The sequence below is a fragment of the Equus caballus genome, chromosome 9, assembly GCF_041296265.1.
Source record: "Equus caballus isolate H_3958 breed thoroughbred chromosome 9, TB-T2T, whole genome shotgun sequence".
In the NCBI taxonomy this organism is placed as follows: domain Eukaryota; kingdom Metazoa; phylum Chordata; class Mammalia; order Perissodactyla; family Equidae; genus Equus; species Equus caballus.
Genome location: NC_091692.1, coordinates 85,027,463 through 85,044,864, shown reverse-complemented (window position 1 = coordinate 85,044,864; position 17,402 = coordinate 85,027,463). Strand labels below are relative to the sequence as shown.

General features: G+C 42.6%; 1 long non-coding RNA gene across 1 annotated transcript in view; it reads right to left on the bottom strand.

The window, feature by feature from the left end:
- Window positions 1-17,402, bottom strand: part of LOC102149291 (uncharacterized) — an 83,966-nt gene that overhangs the window by 56,853 nt on the left and 9,711 nt on the right. The window contains exon 6 of the long non-coding RNA XR_011421423.1: window positions 12,342-12,650. This is a non-coding gene — a long non-coding RNA (uncharacterized lncRNA). The remainder of the gene's footprint in view (window positions 1-12,341; window positions 12,651-17,402) is intronic.

The window sequence follows — 17,402 nt, the reverse complement described above, 5'->3', positions numbered from 1 at the left end:
CTCTGTTCTGCGCTCTCTCCCCACTTCCTGGAGACAGGTGAGAAGAAAATGTGGACAATTAAACCCTCATGTGGGAACCCAGGTAGAGCAAACCACGCAGCCCAGGCTGACTCGCCCATCCTCTCCAGTGCGTGCGGGTAAAGCGAGAATCCCATGGTACAGCATCAACCCCCAGCAAGGAAAGCAGCTATTGAAACTTGCTGAGCACGGAACAGCGGGGACAGATCATACCGAAACCAGTAAGTGGGCAGGTAACGCGATTTTCAAATGCAACTGGATGTCTTAGCTTCAATCTCTGAAATCTCTGCAGGGGAAAAAAAATTGCCTCCGTTTTTCTCCTTATCTGTACCCATGTCGGGGCCATTGGAGTTAGTAGCAAGCTCTTGACAGTCTGGAATATGTTCTCCATTGTATTCTTTCCGTGAAGAAAATTACAACGTGAAAAGGAAAGAGGGCAGAGAGGAACATTACATTCTAAACAGTCAGGGAGATAATTGCAAAGTCTGACTAGCTCTCTCCTTTCTCCCCCTCCCTCTCCCTTCTCGGCTGCTCTGACTTTTCTTCACCTCTAGGATCTGGCAAGCGGGGTGCTGCAGAAACTGCTGCTGCAGGTGGACCGGACGGCTTCTGCCGGGGCTTCCCCGTGACATGCCAGCTGTTTCTCATCTTCCTGGGTCGGCCCACATCCCACCCATTGCCGCCCACAAGGGAACATTCAGAGGTTTCGTTTAGGGAAAGAGGGGCTATTTTGCTTTCGTTCTTTTTCTCGGTGTTTTGAGTTATCGCTTTAATACCCTAACTGCTTGGTCATGATTTAGCTCAGGTGGGTTCCAGGAATTATTGAGTAACCACCTCTCTATTTTGGGCATTTCCAAGTACATGATGACGACCATTTATTGATTCTTTACTATATGTCCAAAAACATGCCAAGCATCTATATCCCTGATATCACTTAATCTCCATAGCCATCCCAGAAAGTCAGTTGTATTTTTATTTCCATATTAATCATGAGATGTTGGGTCTCCATGAGTTCAGGTCGCTTGTCCAAGTTCACGAGCTAATAAATGGCATAGCCAAGTTTGAAACTAGTTCTGTCTAAATTCTGATCATTATGCAGCAATATGCCCAGGTCTCCCCACAAAATTGATAGAAGGCAGACCCAGTCATCAACGTCCTTAAAGTCTTAAGGCAGAAGACAGAGACCTTAATGGGGTGGTTCTAGGGGTAGCAACATGATCCATTTCTGCCCAATGAGATGCGAACAGAAGAGGTTTCCGCCAGAGTGAAGGACTTGCCCAAGGTCACCCAGCTGTAGATGTAGGTTGGAGGAAGCAATCCACACAGTTCCTCCCAGCAAAGAGATTTAAGAAATTGTGACAGGTCACTTAGCGGATGCTTGAAATAGTGCTTAAAATGATCCTCCTCCCTGCCCACCTGCGCACAGCTTGGAAAAAATGCAGGGGGAAAAAAAAGAAGAAGAACCTTGGTTTTCTCTTTTCTTTCTTTCTTTTTTTTTTTTTTAATTCTAAGCACTGGGTTTGTTGGGCCTGGATGTCCCCATTTCATGGATGAGGAAACAGAGGCTCAGAGACTTTGAGTGACCTGGGATCTGAGGCCAGGGGTCTTTCTTCTACACTAGTTTTTCGAAGTGTGGGCCCTGGACCAGCAGCATCAGCATCCCTTACCTGGGAACTACAAGAAATGCAAATTTTCAGGCTCCACCCCAGACCCACTGAATCAAAAACTCTGCTGCTGGGGCTCAGCATTCTGAATTTTAACAAGCTCTCCCGGTGATTCTGATGCAGCTAAGGATTGAGAACTATGGCTTGACAGTGGTTTGTAATTAATAGTTAATAGGAAAACCCAGTTGTGAATCCATACTTTCTAAATTTTTGCTGCTTTAAACCACAGATCATTCTGAAAGCAATCTTACTTTGACCTTGCAGAAATCCATTACGAAAGTAAGATTGCAGCAAACTTTTAGAAGTCTAATCAGCCATGCAACTTGTGATGCGCTGGCATTTGGTACCTGGCACAAAACAGCAAGTTGCTACATTAAGTGCAAAGGTGTGAAAGGGAGAGGATGTCCCCAGTTCTCATCACTTCCTTCTTAAGCTCTGCCCATCTGAGGATCAACTCAGTGGAGTCCTCCACAGCTGCCTTGTTCCAGATGTCCTCATCCAAGGGCCTCATTGTACTGATAAGAAACCACAGCAGCTTCCTCATTGGTGAAATGACTTATCCAAGGTCACCCAGCTGCAGAGTGATATTAGAAAGGCAATCCATGCCGTCCCTATCAGCACCGATATTTAATGAATCTGACTGCCAGGTGGCCTTAGCAGATGCTTAAAACAGTGTTTAAAATGATCACCCATCTTTCTCCCTGCAATGATTGTCACACAGCTTGGAAGAAAATGACACAAAAATCAAAGAAATGGAGTGGGGTTTTTTCTCCTATTTTTTTAAGCTTGCGGTTTGTTGTATTGTTTTCAAAATTTTCAAGATTTTTCAGTGGTAACGTGATGAGGTGGTGTTATAAAAGTGCTTACATAATTCCTTCAGTTTGCATAGCAAACAAAAACTGAGCAATGTTTTCAGTGAACCCAAGATGGAAACATCTAGTTGCAGCCTCATCGTTCTCTGTCCTTCTGCATCTGAATTTACTGATAGGGTTGATCCCCCCTCCCTGGCTTCCCCTTCCTCTCCACACTGTGTTCAGATTTCTGCTCCATGTCACTGTGATTTCTCTCCAGTCATCGTCAGCAATCGTCAGCAGCAATCAACTCATCTGACCTGTCACTGGTCTCGGATCCTGCTCTCACCTTCACTATAGTGCGCCTCCATCCTTTCTCACTATTCCTGTTCTAACTCCCCCAAGAATCTATAGCCTCTGCCTGGTGATTCCAAGCATCGGTGATCTCCAAACCCTTTGGATTTCAGTCCCTGCCCTTCTGGGATGATCCATCTGAGTACACCAACATCACAAATATATACCTTATCCTGCTCTGGCTTCTTTGCTGAGCCTCAGACTGGAATATTCACCTCTTTGCAGGATCCTCTTATGAGCGTTTCAAAATCCACACAGCCCAAACTGAATTCCTCTTCTCTACCACTCCAAAAGCTGCTTGCTCCGTGTTCTAACACTAGATACACCACACCAGCAACTATCCAGTTACTGCAGCCAGGAACTAGGGAGTCCTTGTTAATCCTACTGATTCTCACAAGCATCACCTCCATAACATACACACACCAAAAAAAACATACACACAAACCACATGCATGCTCTCTCTTACGCACGTGTGCCCGCACTCGTGCACACAAGCATACCCGTGTGACTCATACCCCATATGCAGTCAAAAGCCAAATCTGGTCAGTTTTGCCTCTGTATCTTCCCCTCCTCTCCAACCCTGCTACCATTGCTCTTGAGCTGAGACCCTCATTACTGCTCACCTGACTGTTTCCTGGCTGTTCTCCCTTCTTACTTTAAAGCCAAGCACCACATTGCAGGCAGAGGAGTTTCTTTAAAATGCGAATCAACCATGGTTCCCCCACTTTGTGCATTTCCACATCTCCTATTGTCTGTAGAATAAAGTTCAAGTCCTTAAGCAAGGCCAACGAAATCCAGCTTGACTTGACTCTGCAATTCCTTCATCAGTTTCCACAAGAAGCCCTCCACCAATGAGTACCTTGATATCCTCAAATACTTTACTGAAGATCCAGGCACAACTTATATCAATAGAAAACTAGTAATTAAAAAAAAAAAAGCTTTAGTGGAAACGTGATCTATGAAATAGAGATTTAGAATGCATCATTTAGTAATACTAAAGTACCCTACCCCTCCAATGCTATAGCATTTAACTGAATGACGTCCATAAGAGAGGGTATGCAACTTTAAGAAAGAATTAAGAAATTCTTCATGCACTGACGTAGATGCATGATAATTTATTTAACCAGCCTCTTATTGATAGAAATCAAGGCAGTTGCCAATCTTTCCAATCTATGTTGTTAGATTATCAGTCTGTCTGCCTTAGGGAGAAGGGACTAGAAGAAGGGTGAGAGCAAAACTGGAAAGACCAGTTACAGAGCAATAGACAGGCCAAAGAGACCAGCTAGTGGCCATGGAGATGGAGAAGAAAGAGATTTAGGGACCTAGAGGTCCTGGCCTTAAAGAATTTAGCATTGTGGGGAGAGGCTTAATAAACTAATGATTTCAATTCATTCATTCACTTAACACACATGTGTTGTCCACCTATTACATCCTTAGGGGCTCTGCGAAGCCCTGCAGATAGAGTGTGGAATAAACATGTGGCAAGTCTCGGCCCTCGTAGAGTTTTCAGGTTAAAGAGGAAAGATGGGTATTTCAAGAGGAGCTGACCCAGGCTGGGAGTAGGATAGGGATGGGGGGGCTTGTCCATAAGAGGTGTGCTAAACAGTGGGGAAACCACTGGATCAGTGGGTCTCCAAGTGTGGTCCTGACCACCAGCATCAGCAACAGCACCTAGGAACTTGTTAGAAGTGCACATTCTCAGACCCTACCCCACACCTCTTGAATGAGAAACTCTGGGGGCAAGTGGAGCCCAGCAATCTGGGTTTTAACAAGTCCTTGGGGCCATCCTTATAAGCTACAGCTTGGGAGCCACTGCCTAGAAACCCAAAAGATGCAGGAGCAAATTTTCCTCGCTGGTGCTAGTCTAGAAGGCTTAAAACAGGAAGTGACCTGTGAGCCCAATCTTCAAAGGAGAATGAGAATTCCCAAGAAGGACAAGCAGAGCTGGCAGGAACATTCCAGAAATTCCAGGTGTTTGGGCTTCTGAGCCAGTTTATGGTACCTCCACCTTCATACTTTCTTAATGGATTTAGAACTAAATCAGGAGAAGTGACTTATGCACAAAGTTAGTCATTGCATTTTTGCACACAATTTAAATGCCCATCAGCAGAAAACTTCTTGAATAAATTCTGTCATACATATAAATGAGTACTATCTCTTCATTTAGAAGGAGAGAGCTCCATATCTACTCAAGTGGAGATGAGCTTCAGAATATGGGGCTAAGTACAAAAATCAAGGTGCAAAACAACATGTGTATTACGCTACTTTGTGCGGGGCGGGGGGAAATGTAGAATACATATGCTTAGAATACTGCAGAGAGATACAAGAAGTTGTCCAGGAAATTGGCTTTGCCATAGAGAATATAGGGTGGAGGACAGGAGCAGCACATTTTCATCGGAGACCACTTCATAGCTTTTTAATTGTGTTCTATGTGCGTAGATTACCAATTCGAAGAAATAGATGACGTTATCTTTCTTTATACATGAACAAGTAGTAGGGAGATGGGAGGGCATCTGTTCTGAGTGCCTTCTGGCCCTCAGGAAAATTCGTCCCCCTGCCTCACCTCTCTAACTCTTCTTGGGGAATTTCACAGGGTGGGGGATGTGACAGGGAGGGGTGTTCAGTGTTATAATTACCACTTTCAGTACCTATTTTGTTCTAACAGGATGTGCTGCATGGGTCAAAACCCTGGACCAAAGTAATAGCAAACTTGCAGTTTGCGGTATGCTGAGTTCCTGGTATTTGGGAAATGGCCACTGCAGCAACGGCAGGCTGGGGTGAGACAGGGCAGGGGTGAAAGAGTTGGGGGGAGGGCCCAAACAACCACTGTGGTGAGAAGGCGGCCCGTGGGGTCTCCATTCAGAAAAAAGAACAATTGGTGGTTTCAGGCAGCTGAGGGAAATAAGACAAAACCTATCAGGGGAAATACTGACTTGCCTTTATCCAAAAAAGGGAAAAAAGAGGTGCAAAAGAAGTCACTTAGTACAAAATGCTGCTACCTTTAGCAGCTTTTAGCACCCTCAAAAGAGATTATCTCACCATCATTTGTCTGCCTCACCTCTCTGGAAGGAGAGGGAACTCACCTTTAAGGAGTGCCAAGTATCCACTAGATTCATTTCATTACCCGTTTTTGTTATCACATCTAGTCCTCTCCAAAACCCTTCCAGGAAGACACCCCGCTTTGCAGGTGTGGAAACTGAAGCTTAGAGGAGTAATGAGACTTGCTCAAAGTTGCACTAATGGAGCCAGAACTAGAACTCAGTTCTTTCCGACTCCAAAATCTCTCCTACACTGATTTTATCTTCCAGTGAACTAAGGAAAGGCTCCTTTTCGGGTTCTGAAATCAGTCAATCACTGAGCCGGCCACGTGAGCCCAGCCTCAGACCCCTGGATTTGAAAACTGCAATTGAAAGCAGCAGAAAGTACTGGGATATTTGCAAGAAGACAAAAGAATTCACCCAGGAAATCCTGTTTAAGACGGAGAGAGGATTCCCAGGATTGGTCTGCTTGGGTAACCACGGTTTGTATTTGCTTCTGTGAAAATGCTGGTTTATCAAGTGTGTGTTCTTGATGGAAATCTCACACCCATGCATCACAAGAGTGTTCTGTTTGCATGTTGCCCAATAGCTAGGCCCACACAAGCCTCCAACTCCATGAGCACGGTCAAGATAAAAGCTTGTTGGAAAGGATTATGACCTTCTCTGAGGTTAAAAAGAAAACTTGCAGATGGCTTCAAACTGAAAGGCACCTTGACCCAAATAAAATAAGACATCTCTGAGATGTATCGTTGAGCCATACAGCAAGATTCATTGAGGACCTACTAGATGCCGAGGATACCCAGATGACTCAGAGATAGTTCCAGTCTTGACAGTCTTTGACAATTTCCACCTAACGCAAATATAACGCTGAGGGATAAACTCTAAAAGAGAGGCCTCAACAAATGCCAGAGAGCACAGAAGGGCAGGTAGTTAATCCTTCCTAGGACTGGGGTGGTGGAGCAGGGGTTGGAGAATTGTGGATGCTTTTAGAGGAGTGGCCTTTGCAATAAGCCTGGTAGGATGTGGAGAAGGACATTCCAGGTAGAGGAAGGGCATCAGCAAATTTTTGAAAGCTTGAACATTTATTTTGTGTGCAACGGTGTTTTTCCTCAAGTTAGAACCTGTCTCCAGTTCCTGTCTCTGCTATCGACTTGCTGTGTGATTCTGGACATCTCACATTACCCCTCTGGTTTGAAGTCTCAAGTATAGTTCGTGTAGACTATAGAAGGACAGAGAGACAGAGACAGAGATCTGTCTCAGTTTGAGGTCAGAGGGGATACAGAATTGCATGTCACAGAGGATCCTGACTGGGTTTGTCACAATCTCTAAGCATCTCTGCGTGAAAACACACATTTGATTCAAAGATCACAGAGGAAGGTTTCCAAGGTTAACTGGTGGCTCTCATTCACATTGCTTCATGTCTCAGGTATCTGGTCAAGTTATCAAGAAAAGAGGAAGTAAAAATAAAAAGGGCTAGACAGCTAACAGCAGGTGATTGCTGGTGGTTGCGGAGAGCCGCAAGATGGAGTTCTCCCTTAGCCTCTTGCTGTGCCTCTGTCTGGACCACTTGCACCTTCGCTCTTTGACTGGCCAGACCCAGCTGCAACATCAACCATTTCTACGTTCCTTCCCTGACCCACCGACACAGGTCAGGCATTCTTCTTCTATGCTTCCCAGCACTCTGCTTCCTTCACTATAACCTTTATCAGACTGAATTGTAGTTGTCTGTTTCCCTTTTAACATCCCCTGTTAGACTGCGTGTCTTATTAGGACAGCCATCATGTCTCTCCTTTACACCCTGAGCCTGTTCCATAGCATGGAAAAAGTAACCGTTGCAAATGAATAAGTGAACAAATGGATGAGTAAATGAGAGAATGGAAGATGGAAGATAATAAACAAACTGCAATTATCACAGCCAAGAAGACTAGTTCCTCAGAGCGTGAAAGACACACTCTCTGGGATTCCACGCACCATTTTGGCTGAATGTGAGGGAAGAGCAAGGGAGTGCCAGCCAAATAAGTACTGTATTACAACTGTCATTGAGACCATATTTTATCCCCCATTGCTGGAATTCTGAAAATCTAGGTGGGTATTTTGGCCATTTTTCTGTGAGGATCAGAAAGCATAATCTACTCCTTTCTTCAAGAGTTAGCTTCAGATAGCTGAGCTAAATGAGTTTTAGAAGACACGAAAGGAATCTGTTAAGAAAAGAAAGCATGAGCCATTATTTGATATAGGAGATGGCAGGCTGGAATCAAGTGGAAGATCTGAGATGCTGAGATGGATTTCAACTGAGCCACAGGAATAAGTGGGAAAGTGAAGGCAGATGATGGTGATGAGGAAGAAGTTGACGACAATGATGAAGATGGTGGTGATAATGGTCAACATTTGGAGCATTCTACATTCATTATCTTATTTACTCTTCACAACAACCTTATGAGGGGGTTACCATTCTTATCCTATTCTATAGATGAGGAAAATAAAACTAGAAAGGTTCAATAATTTACTCAGGATCATACAGCTCATAAGTGGCAGAATCAGGACTTAAACTCAAGTCTGGCTCCAAAGCCCATTCAGCTAACCATAGTTGTTCTGCCATCCAGTTTCTCTTATGGGTCAATATCCTCTTACTTAGAATCTTGATTTCTTCATGCGAATATGCCCTCTATCCTGAATAACAGAGTCGTTGCTGAGAAGAAATAAACTTTACATCAAACTTAGTTCCCTGGAAGTAGGTCAAAACACGCTTGACTATTCTACTAACTCAATACTGATTTCATCTGCATGTTCCAAAATGAAAGTCTGCTGTAGTATAGCAAACAGCGTCCAGAACCTGATTTCAGAAGATAGAAGGTAAATTCAAGTGTGCTAGGATTAATCCAGATTTCGAATATTGCATGTCATTAATCCTCATGAACCACTAAATTTCGTATAGATCCCATCAGTTCTGCATGCTGCTTCTCTTTATCCAAAGGTAGCCCTGAAATCCTTTCTCAAGCTTTCTCAAGTCTTTGCTTGGGAAAGAATAATTGTATTAGGTGCCTGATCCATTCCAGGAAATTTAATCACTATGGTCTTAACTAATTGCCAGCTCTTAAAAGACAGGAAATATGACCATTAATTCCCATTTACCTAAAAGTCAGGGGATGGAATGGTCTCATTAATTTAATAGTCTGGCGAATTAAAAAAGACTACAGCTAACAAAAGATGGATTTCTAGATTTCCAAAATGTAGGCTATGATAAAATACAACACATTTAACCTCATATAAAATAAGAATGCCTTACAGCTTATAGATTACTCTGAAGTATATTAGCAAATATGAGGGAAATAATAGCATTATCTACATTATAGACAGAAAATCTCGGAAAGATTTAATTATGCATCCCAAGCCACAAAGAAAATAAGAAGCAGAACTAGAATTTGAGCTATGTCTCCTAACTCTTCACTCAGTGAGCATCCTGTCACCTGTCCTGCCTCACAGTTTTGGTCACTCTTCCTTTCCAGCCAAGGCAAGTATTGCCAACACAGATGGACAAACAGAATTCACAGACAGTCAGCAAACCATACAGAAGTGCAGCCTGGAATCTGTCTTAGTAAAAAGGAAATGTGGAATTTATTATGGAATATGGCTTGTTTATAAGCCCCTTGAGTGTAAGGGTCATGTCCTGTTAACCTTTTTATGCCTAAGACTCAGCACAGAGCAAATGTTTATTGAATTCAACAACGAGAATGTTACTATTCTGTTCGTATGGCAAAGTGTTTGGGGGCGAGTCCTGAGCTATGAGCCAACTCTCTTCCAATTCATTACTCTCTCAAGTCAAATCAAATCAAGAGCTCAGATTTGGACTGGAAATATTCCTGAGCAGGATCCCTTGCGAACTTCCACCCAGAACAATGTCATCAGGTGCTGTCAGGAGATGTCACCTCAAGAGCAATAAAAGAAACACTGAGTGACATTAGGCTGATGAAATCAGAGCTTTGCCTGCATCAGCCAGTGGATACCGAGTCAAAGACTGGCTTCCAGCCACAGCTTGCGTTGACATGCAGGACATGGTACATGTCTCTAAAAGAACCAGAGGCTCAGACTAAAAGAGTTGTCCCCTGTCTTTTATAGATGCCCTCACTCCTGGAGGCCAGACAGAGCTCCCATGGCCACATTTCCAGAGATGACCTATCTTTCTTTGTTGACCACTGACCACTGCTCACACGGGGGTCTGTGTGGTACTCACAGGCTGGATCAGTCAATAAGGATGGGAATGAATGGCCAAAGGCTTGGTTTTCAGACTGTTGTAGTTTAAAAATCTTGATTTTTCTAGCTGTGTGACTTTGGGCAAGTTGATTAACCTCCCTGAGCCTTAAATTTTTCTTCTGTGAAATGAATGGGCACAAAGATTAAACGAGATAATGTATGTAAAACATCTAACATATAGTAATGGGGTTGAATCTCATGTGACATGTAAATGTTACATATAGCTAAAATTACCATTGAAAATCCCTTAAGTTGCCCAGAAAGGACACTATACATGTTCTTTTATATATAATCTGCCACAGTAATATATACATATAAATATACGATGGATACAGTAATTAGTGTTTGTGCAGAAATATAATTTTATAATATTGTACTTACATATAAAAGAGCATGTAGTTGAATTTGCATGAGTTAAATAGGCATATGAGAAAACTCCACTCTAAATAGAAGTTGAGCATTTATGATGTTACTGTCATGGGGGTAGTAGACGCAAAGAAGCATAAAATGATTAATAATAGTGGATTAAGCCTATTCCCTAATCAGGGCTGTCTTCTAAGCACTGTTTCATGTTTCTTCATTTAATCTTCAAAACAACCCTACAGTGTAGTTCCTATTATTATCCTCATTTTACAGATAAGGAAGCTAAAGAACCAAGAAGCAGCATACAGTCTGACCCACAAAGAGGAATGCAATACAGTTCTACAGATGAACTGAAACTGAAATAAATATTTGTAAGATGACAGCCTGGAAAGATAAACACGAGTGACAGAGGAGTGATGCAGATGACAATGCGTGAAGTCAGGATTTCCGAGCTGGAAGAATCCTGAGTGTACCTAGTCTTGTAAGGGAAGAATTCACTGTGGGGTTAAAAGTTCAAGAAAGACTCTTCTAAAGTTGAAACCTGGGGCCGGCCCGGTGGCGCAGTGGTTAAGTGTCCATGTTCCGCTTCTTGGAGGCCCGGGATTCACCACTTTGGATCCCCGGTAGGGACATGGCACCGCTTGGCAAAAAGCCATGCTGTGGTAGGTGCCCCACGTATATAGTAGAGGAAGATGGGCACGGATGTTAGCTCAGGGCCAGTCTTCCTGAGTAAAAAGAGGAGGATTGGCAGATGTTAGCTCAGGGCTAATCTTCCTCAAAAAAATAAATAAAAATAAAAAAATAAAGTTGAAACCTAAGCTATGCCTTAAAGGGTGGGTTTTCCTACTCAGGTGGTGAGGAAATGGAATCAAGTGCACGTATGTTGGTAATGGGGTGCAAAAATGTGGAAATAGGTGTATGACATTTTGTTTAGCAGCCATATAGAAAAGCCTCTTTCTAGCTACAGTGGGAAAGGATGGGGAGATGTGAAAAATAGGCCAAGGTCGTATTGTGTCGGTCTCTGGGGTAACACTCCAAGGAATTTGGCTGTGGACCTTTGGGAGCCACTGAAGACTCCGGAACTGTGAAGCAAGAAGATAAAATAGGGTATTCGGGGAAGATCCATCCCACACCCAGCACCACATGTCTGGGCCATCAAACCAGCTGGACTGCCCCTCCATGAGAAGCAGCTAAAAACAGTTCTGTGGTGGTCATGTTTACTCAGCAAGCAAATAGCTAAGCAAATATGTCTTCTTTCAGGATGAATCTGGACTTTCCAAACCCTTGGGGGACAACTTCATACACAACCCACAGGGCCTCTGCTGAATGTCCCTTACAGCCTGATGGCAAAGCCATTCCTGGCACTCGATGGTGATGCTTTCTTTTCAATGCTCCTGGTAAATTAAATCTCCTGGAAGGCACCTTCCCTGAACCTTTTCCCCCTCCGCTTAACTCTTTCCATTTTCACTGCTTCCCCCAAACTGAATTTATATGCGTCATTGGCAAATTGTTGACGATGACGTAAACACTTGCTACAGAGAAGTCCCAACTTCTGATGCCTAGTAGTAGTAGTAAAATAAAGAGTTTGCTCCCCACTGTCTTCTTAGTATACTCATTCCACTTTTAAAAAGATCCACTGATTTAGGCAAGCCTGTTCTACAAAGCTAGGAACACAAAGATGTGAGCGAACGGGGCCCTGGTTTATGTTAGAGAACTTGAAGGAAACTCAGCGTTGAAGTAGCTCTTGTGTGGTATGGTAACACCTAGTGGCAAAGTGTGATGTTATAACTCAGCCCTGTTAAACATGGTGAATACAGTCAATCCTCATTACTCGTGGATTCCATATTTGTGTATTTTCTTACCTGCTGAAATTTATTTGTAACCGCAAAATCAATAGCCACAGCTCTTTCAGGGTCCTTCATAACACTTGTGCAGAGCACCAAAATTTTGCCTTACGCGTTGTGTGCATCCCCAGCTATAGTCCAACAGAGTGATGCTCTCCCTTCTTGTTTCAGCTGTCTTATTGTAAACAGGTGTCCTTTTCCTGATCTATTTAGCACCACATTTTTCGCGCTTTTGCGCTTTTTGTTGGTTCGCTGTTTAAAATGGCCCCCGATGGTAGTGCTGAAGTGCTGTCCAGTGTCCCAAAGCACAAGAAGGCTGTGATGTGCCTGACAGAGAAAACACATGTTAGATAAGCTTTGTTCAAATGTGAGTTATAGTGCTCTAGGCTGTGAGTTCAATGTTAACGAATCAACACTGTATGTTAAATAAGGTGTCTTTAAGTAGAAACACACAGAAAGCAAGCTTATGTACTGATCAGTTGATGAAAATGTTGTGACCAGAGGGTCGCAGGAACCTGATTTTATATTTCGCTTAGGAGCAAGAGTTCAATATTCACTAATTCAGTGTTCATGGCAACTTTATACAACATATTTACTGTGAATAATGAGAATCAAGTGTACCTGGAAAGGGGATGGTGCCGTGTGTAGAAGATTGGCGACAGGAGAGACCACCGGGATAAAGAGGATCCATAAGAAAAGCTTCAAAGGAATTTCAAGACTGGAATAAATTCTAATGGACAATGGAGCGGAAAAACAATGGTACCACAAAAAGAAGACAGCAGAGACTACAGAACAATGCTGAGTTCCGATAGCAAAGCAACATTCTTAAAATATGCTACAAACTTTACCACTTTTGTAAAATTTTGAACTCAATTAATCACTGATTTTGTTCTTCATGAACAGATACTGCTGTTTCTTGAGAGTCTATCTGGAAAGAAATTTTCTTTATAGTTAACTTTATTTTGGAAAACAAAGAATCACATTACTTTTTTCCCCAGGAGAAAAGATAATATCAAATATAACCCTGGCTGATTACGCTAGTTTCCTCATTGCCCCATGGATAGAAGGAGCTGATTCCTGGCATGTCACTCATGTTCTTTTTTGTGCTTCAAATGCTCCCTCCTCCCACTGAGAACCCACCCCACACTTTAGAACCCAACATAATTCCTTTCTAGAGCATTCATTGTGTATTTTATATACTAGGAGAATGATTAAGAGGACATACATTGGAATCAGACAGATATGGCTTTGGATTCCAACTCAGCCACCTGCCAGATCTCTGTGTTTGAGGAATTATTGAACCTCTCACACTTTAGTTTCCTGATCTCTAAAATGAGTATTAAGTAAGGAAATATATGCAGCACATTTCCTGACACGAAGCAGGTGCTCAGTAAACTGCAGCTGCTTCACCCATGACTTATTATTGGTTTTTCTGTGTCTCCAGAAGTCTATCCCACGCTGTCTCATTTGGGCTCTGTGCCTTAATTAACCCATTGACACGATGTTTGTCTCTGAAATAAGACTCTAAGATCTTTGACAGCAGGAGTCACGCTTGTGTTCATGACTATCTCAGAGCCAACTTCCGCTCTCCTCTGATTCCGACTTCTAATCATTTGCAAGTTTCTCACTTTCCTTCTCAGCATCTCCACTGCCACTTCTCTGTCAAGGACCTCCTGGAAACTCATCAAGACTCTTGCACAAATTTCCCAGAGATCCCTCTTTTTCGGTCTCTTCCTTCTCTGACCTATTATAATATTAATAAATACTCTTTCTTAAGCTCTTACTACTTACCAGGGACTAAGAAAAGCACAAGACATACTCTTTCTCTAACCTCCATAACCACTCTAACAGTATTTCTCATTATTCTGTTTTGTAGACGAGGAAACTGAGCAAAGCTGAGAGAAGTTGTTATATGCCTGAAGCTACCCAGTAAATTACCAGGTTAGGGTTCAAATCCAAATCTATGTCTGTTACAATGCCTTTTCCAATATGCCCTGCTCCATCCCAATATATTTTAAAGTCTAATACCAATGAATTTTGCTAAGTCACAGAACTCCTCAAAAACCTGCAAGGGCTCCTTTTTATTTGCTAAGGAACAATGCGAATCCCTTGACCTGGAATTTAAGGTTCTCTGTAGCTGACCCCAGCCCACAGCCCGAGTTTTATCTCACTGCTGCCCTTCTTGAACCCATCACAGCCAACAAAACCATTCTCTGCTATTCTTCATGGAAGCACCGCATTTGCTTACATCTATGTACTTACTTAAACCAGTCTTCTGTTGGGAATGTTCTCCGGGCTGCCACTCTCATCTTCACACATCCAGATCCTTACTGTCCCTCAGAGCCACCTCACACACTGTACCTTCCTTGAAGCACGGATATCATTCACTCCTTCATTCCACGCATTTAGCGTCTATCGCATGCCAAGCAGTTTAACCTTCCACGCGGTTCAGCACTTACAGGGGTGAGTATACTGACAAGACATGTATGCAGGTGGGGCACGGAGGAGCATTAGACAGTCAAAAATGCCCTTTGGGAGGAGGTGATGGCTTGGTTGAAACTGAAGAAGTTAGCAGTTAGTACAAAATAACACAAAATGGAGGCAACCTTTGCATGTTGTGTGAGCTTCCAGAATGACGATCATTGCAATTGGGAATAACCAATTTGCTTTTCTAGAGGAGATGTCATTCCAGCTGATTTTGAAAACTAAACTCACAGGAAAAGTTAGGGAGCTCATCATTGTGAAGAACTTACTCTGTCCATCCGTTTTATTTACCATATTTCATTTAATTCTTAAAACTCTCTACAGTAGTTATTCATATTATAGTCTCATTATGGAGATAGGAAGGCGCTTTCCCAAGGCCACACCACCAATGAGTGGAAGCCTGGATTCTAATATGGGCCTGGATGATCCCAGAACCTGTGATTTCACCTCCTCTTTTATCCTAGAGCTTCTGGATAGCATGCAGGAGGTCAGGTACCTCGGAGATGAGGTGAAAACCATAGTGCCAGAGTTTCCGTCATTGTAACCAAGGAAAGAATGCATGAAAGTCTTTGTAAGCAGTTCATTCCTGTCAGTAGATTTTGCTCACTGCCAGAACTGCTTATACTATTCATTACCCAGTATAGATTAACTAATTTACTGCTAACTTATAGCTAATTTATACAATTAATAAGGATTATTGGATTGAATGGAATGAATTTCTCTCACATCAGTGACGGTGTAAAGGCTAACTTTAGCCCAGTTCAAGCCTAATTATAATAAATTATACAAAACACTGAATTAGTCAGAGATCTAATGAGGTGCCCCCAGGGTTTTGATTAGGGCATCAGCCCACCAGGTACTAACATATAGTTGATGTCTGCATGAAGGGCCAGGGAAATACCGGAGAACATTGTTAGAATGTGGGTAGTAGAAATTTTAGAGTACTTACAGAAAGCCACTTAATGTCCTTCCCCAATGGAATGGCTCAGCAAATTACAGTTTCTCCATGTGGTGGGGTGGTATGCAGCCATTAAACACCTCACTGGATGCTGTTTTGTGGTCTCCTCCATAGGCTCCTCCTCCTCTCTCCAAAAAAGGAGTCCTCAGTCCTCTTCTCTTACTAAACTACTCTTACCCACTAGGTCATCTCATCCGGTCTCAAGGCTTTTAACACCATTCAACAATCAAAACCTCCAAATTATATCTCCGCACCCACCTCCTGCACTCTAGACTTGTATGTCCAACTGCTACTTTGATATCTCCACTCGAATGTCTGATAAACAGCAATTGAATTGTTATTGAATTGCTGATTTTGGCCTCTCTATGCCGCCCCTTTGCACCCCTGATCTGTTCCTCCTGAAGTTTTCCCTGCTTCAGTAAATGGAAATACCAGGTATTTGGTCATTTAGGCCAAAAGAACTGGAAGTCCGGGCTTGACTCCTCTCTCTCCCTCACACTCCACATCTAATCCATCTATCTGTACTATCATCTCATGTACTATCAAATACTATATACTATCATCTCAACCTTTAAAATATTTGTAGAAACTGACCACTTCTGGCCACCTTCATGCTACCACTCCAGCCTGAGCCACCATCATCTCTGTCTGTATTTCTGCGTTGCCTCCAATGATCTTCCTCCTTTCACTCTTCCCCCTACATTCTATTCTCAACACAGTAGCCAGAGTGGTGCCTATGGCTGTCCATCTTATCAGAGTAAAAGTCCAAGGCCTTACTGGGAACCATAAGGCCCTACGTGAGCTCTCACACATATACACACACACAAACACACACACTTTCCTTCCATCCTTATGTCCTTGCCATCTCCCCCTTGTTAACTGTCATCTGGCTACACTGGCCTCCTTGCTGTTCCTAAAAAGGATGCACACCTTCTCACCTGGGGCCACCATCACACAGATTAACGGGCCTCAATCTCCTCTTCTACAAAACGAGGCAATTGGATCAGATATTTCTCAGATCCCTCCACAAAGATGCAATGACTTTGTAACAAATTTCATCTGCAAATAGCGAAGACCATGAAACCCCAAGCCTAACAATGGGGTGTTATTAGAGCTCTGACCAATGGCAAAGAAAAACCGGCGTTTCCATACCTCTTCACCATTGGCTCTGAAAGTCAAAATTAGATCTAATAAGCCATTCTTATAGTGAGAACTGGAAAATTAACAAGGTCTGTGGGAGCAATATTTAACTATTTAAAAGTTATGGCCATGGATACTGTATTATAACAATAAGGAAAATGGTTCTGTTAAAATGTTAAGGGAAAGTAAGGAAACAGCTTTGTATGAATACTGTTACAACAAATAAAAATGTAAAAAGAAGTAGGAAGATTTGTGGAAGGAAAATCATCAACTTGCTAAGAATAATGGTGCTAAAGTCGTGGGATTAAGCGTGATTTTTTCCCCTTTGTTTTCTAAATTTTCTATGATGGGTTTAATTTACTACCTTTTATAATGAAGATGTGTGTATGTGTATTTAATTTTTTTAATGTTTAAGCCAGGAGATTGCTCTCCAGCTGGAAACAATACTTTATGTTCTTTCAATTATTGGGTCCATACAACACAGGCAAATTAGGAAC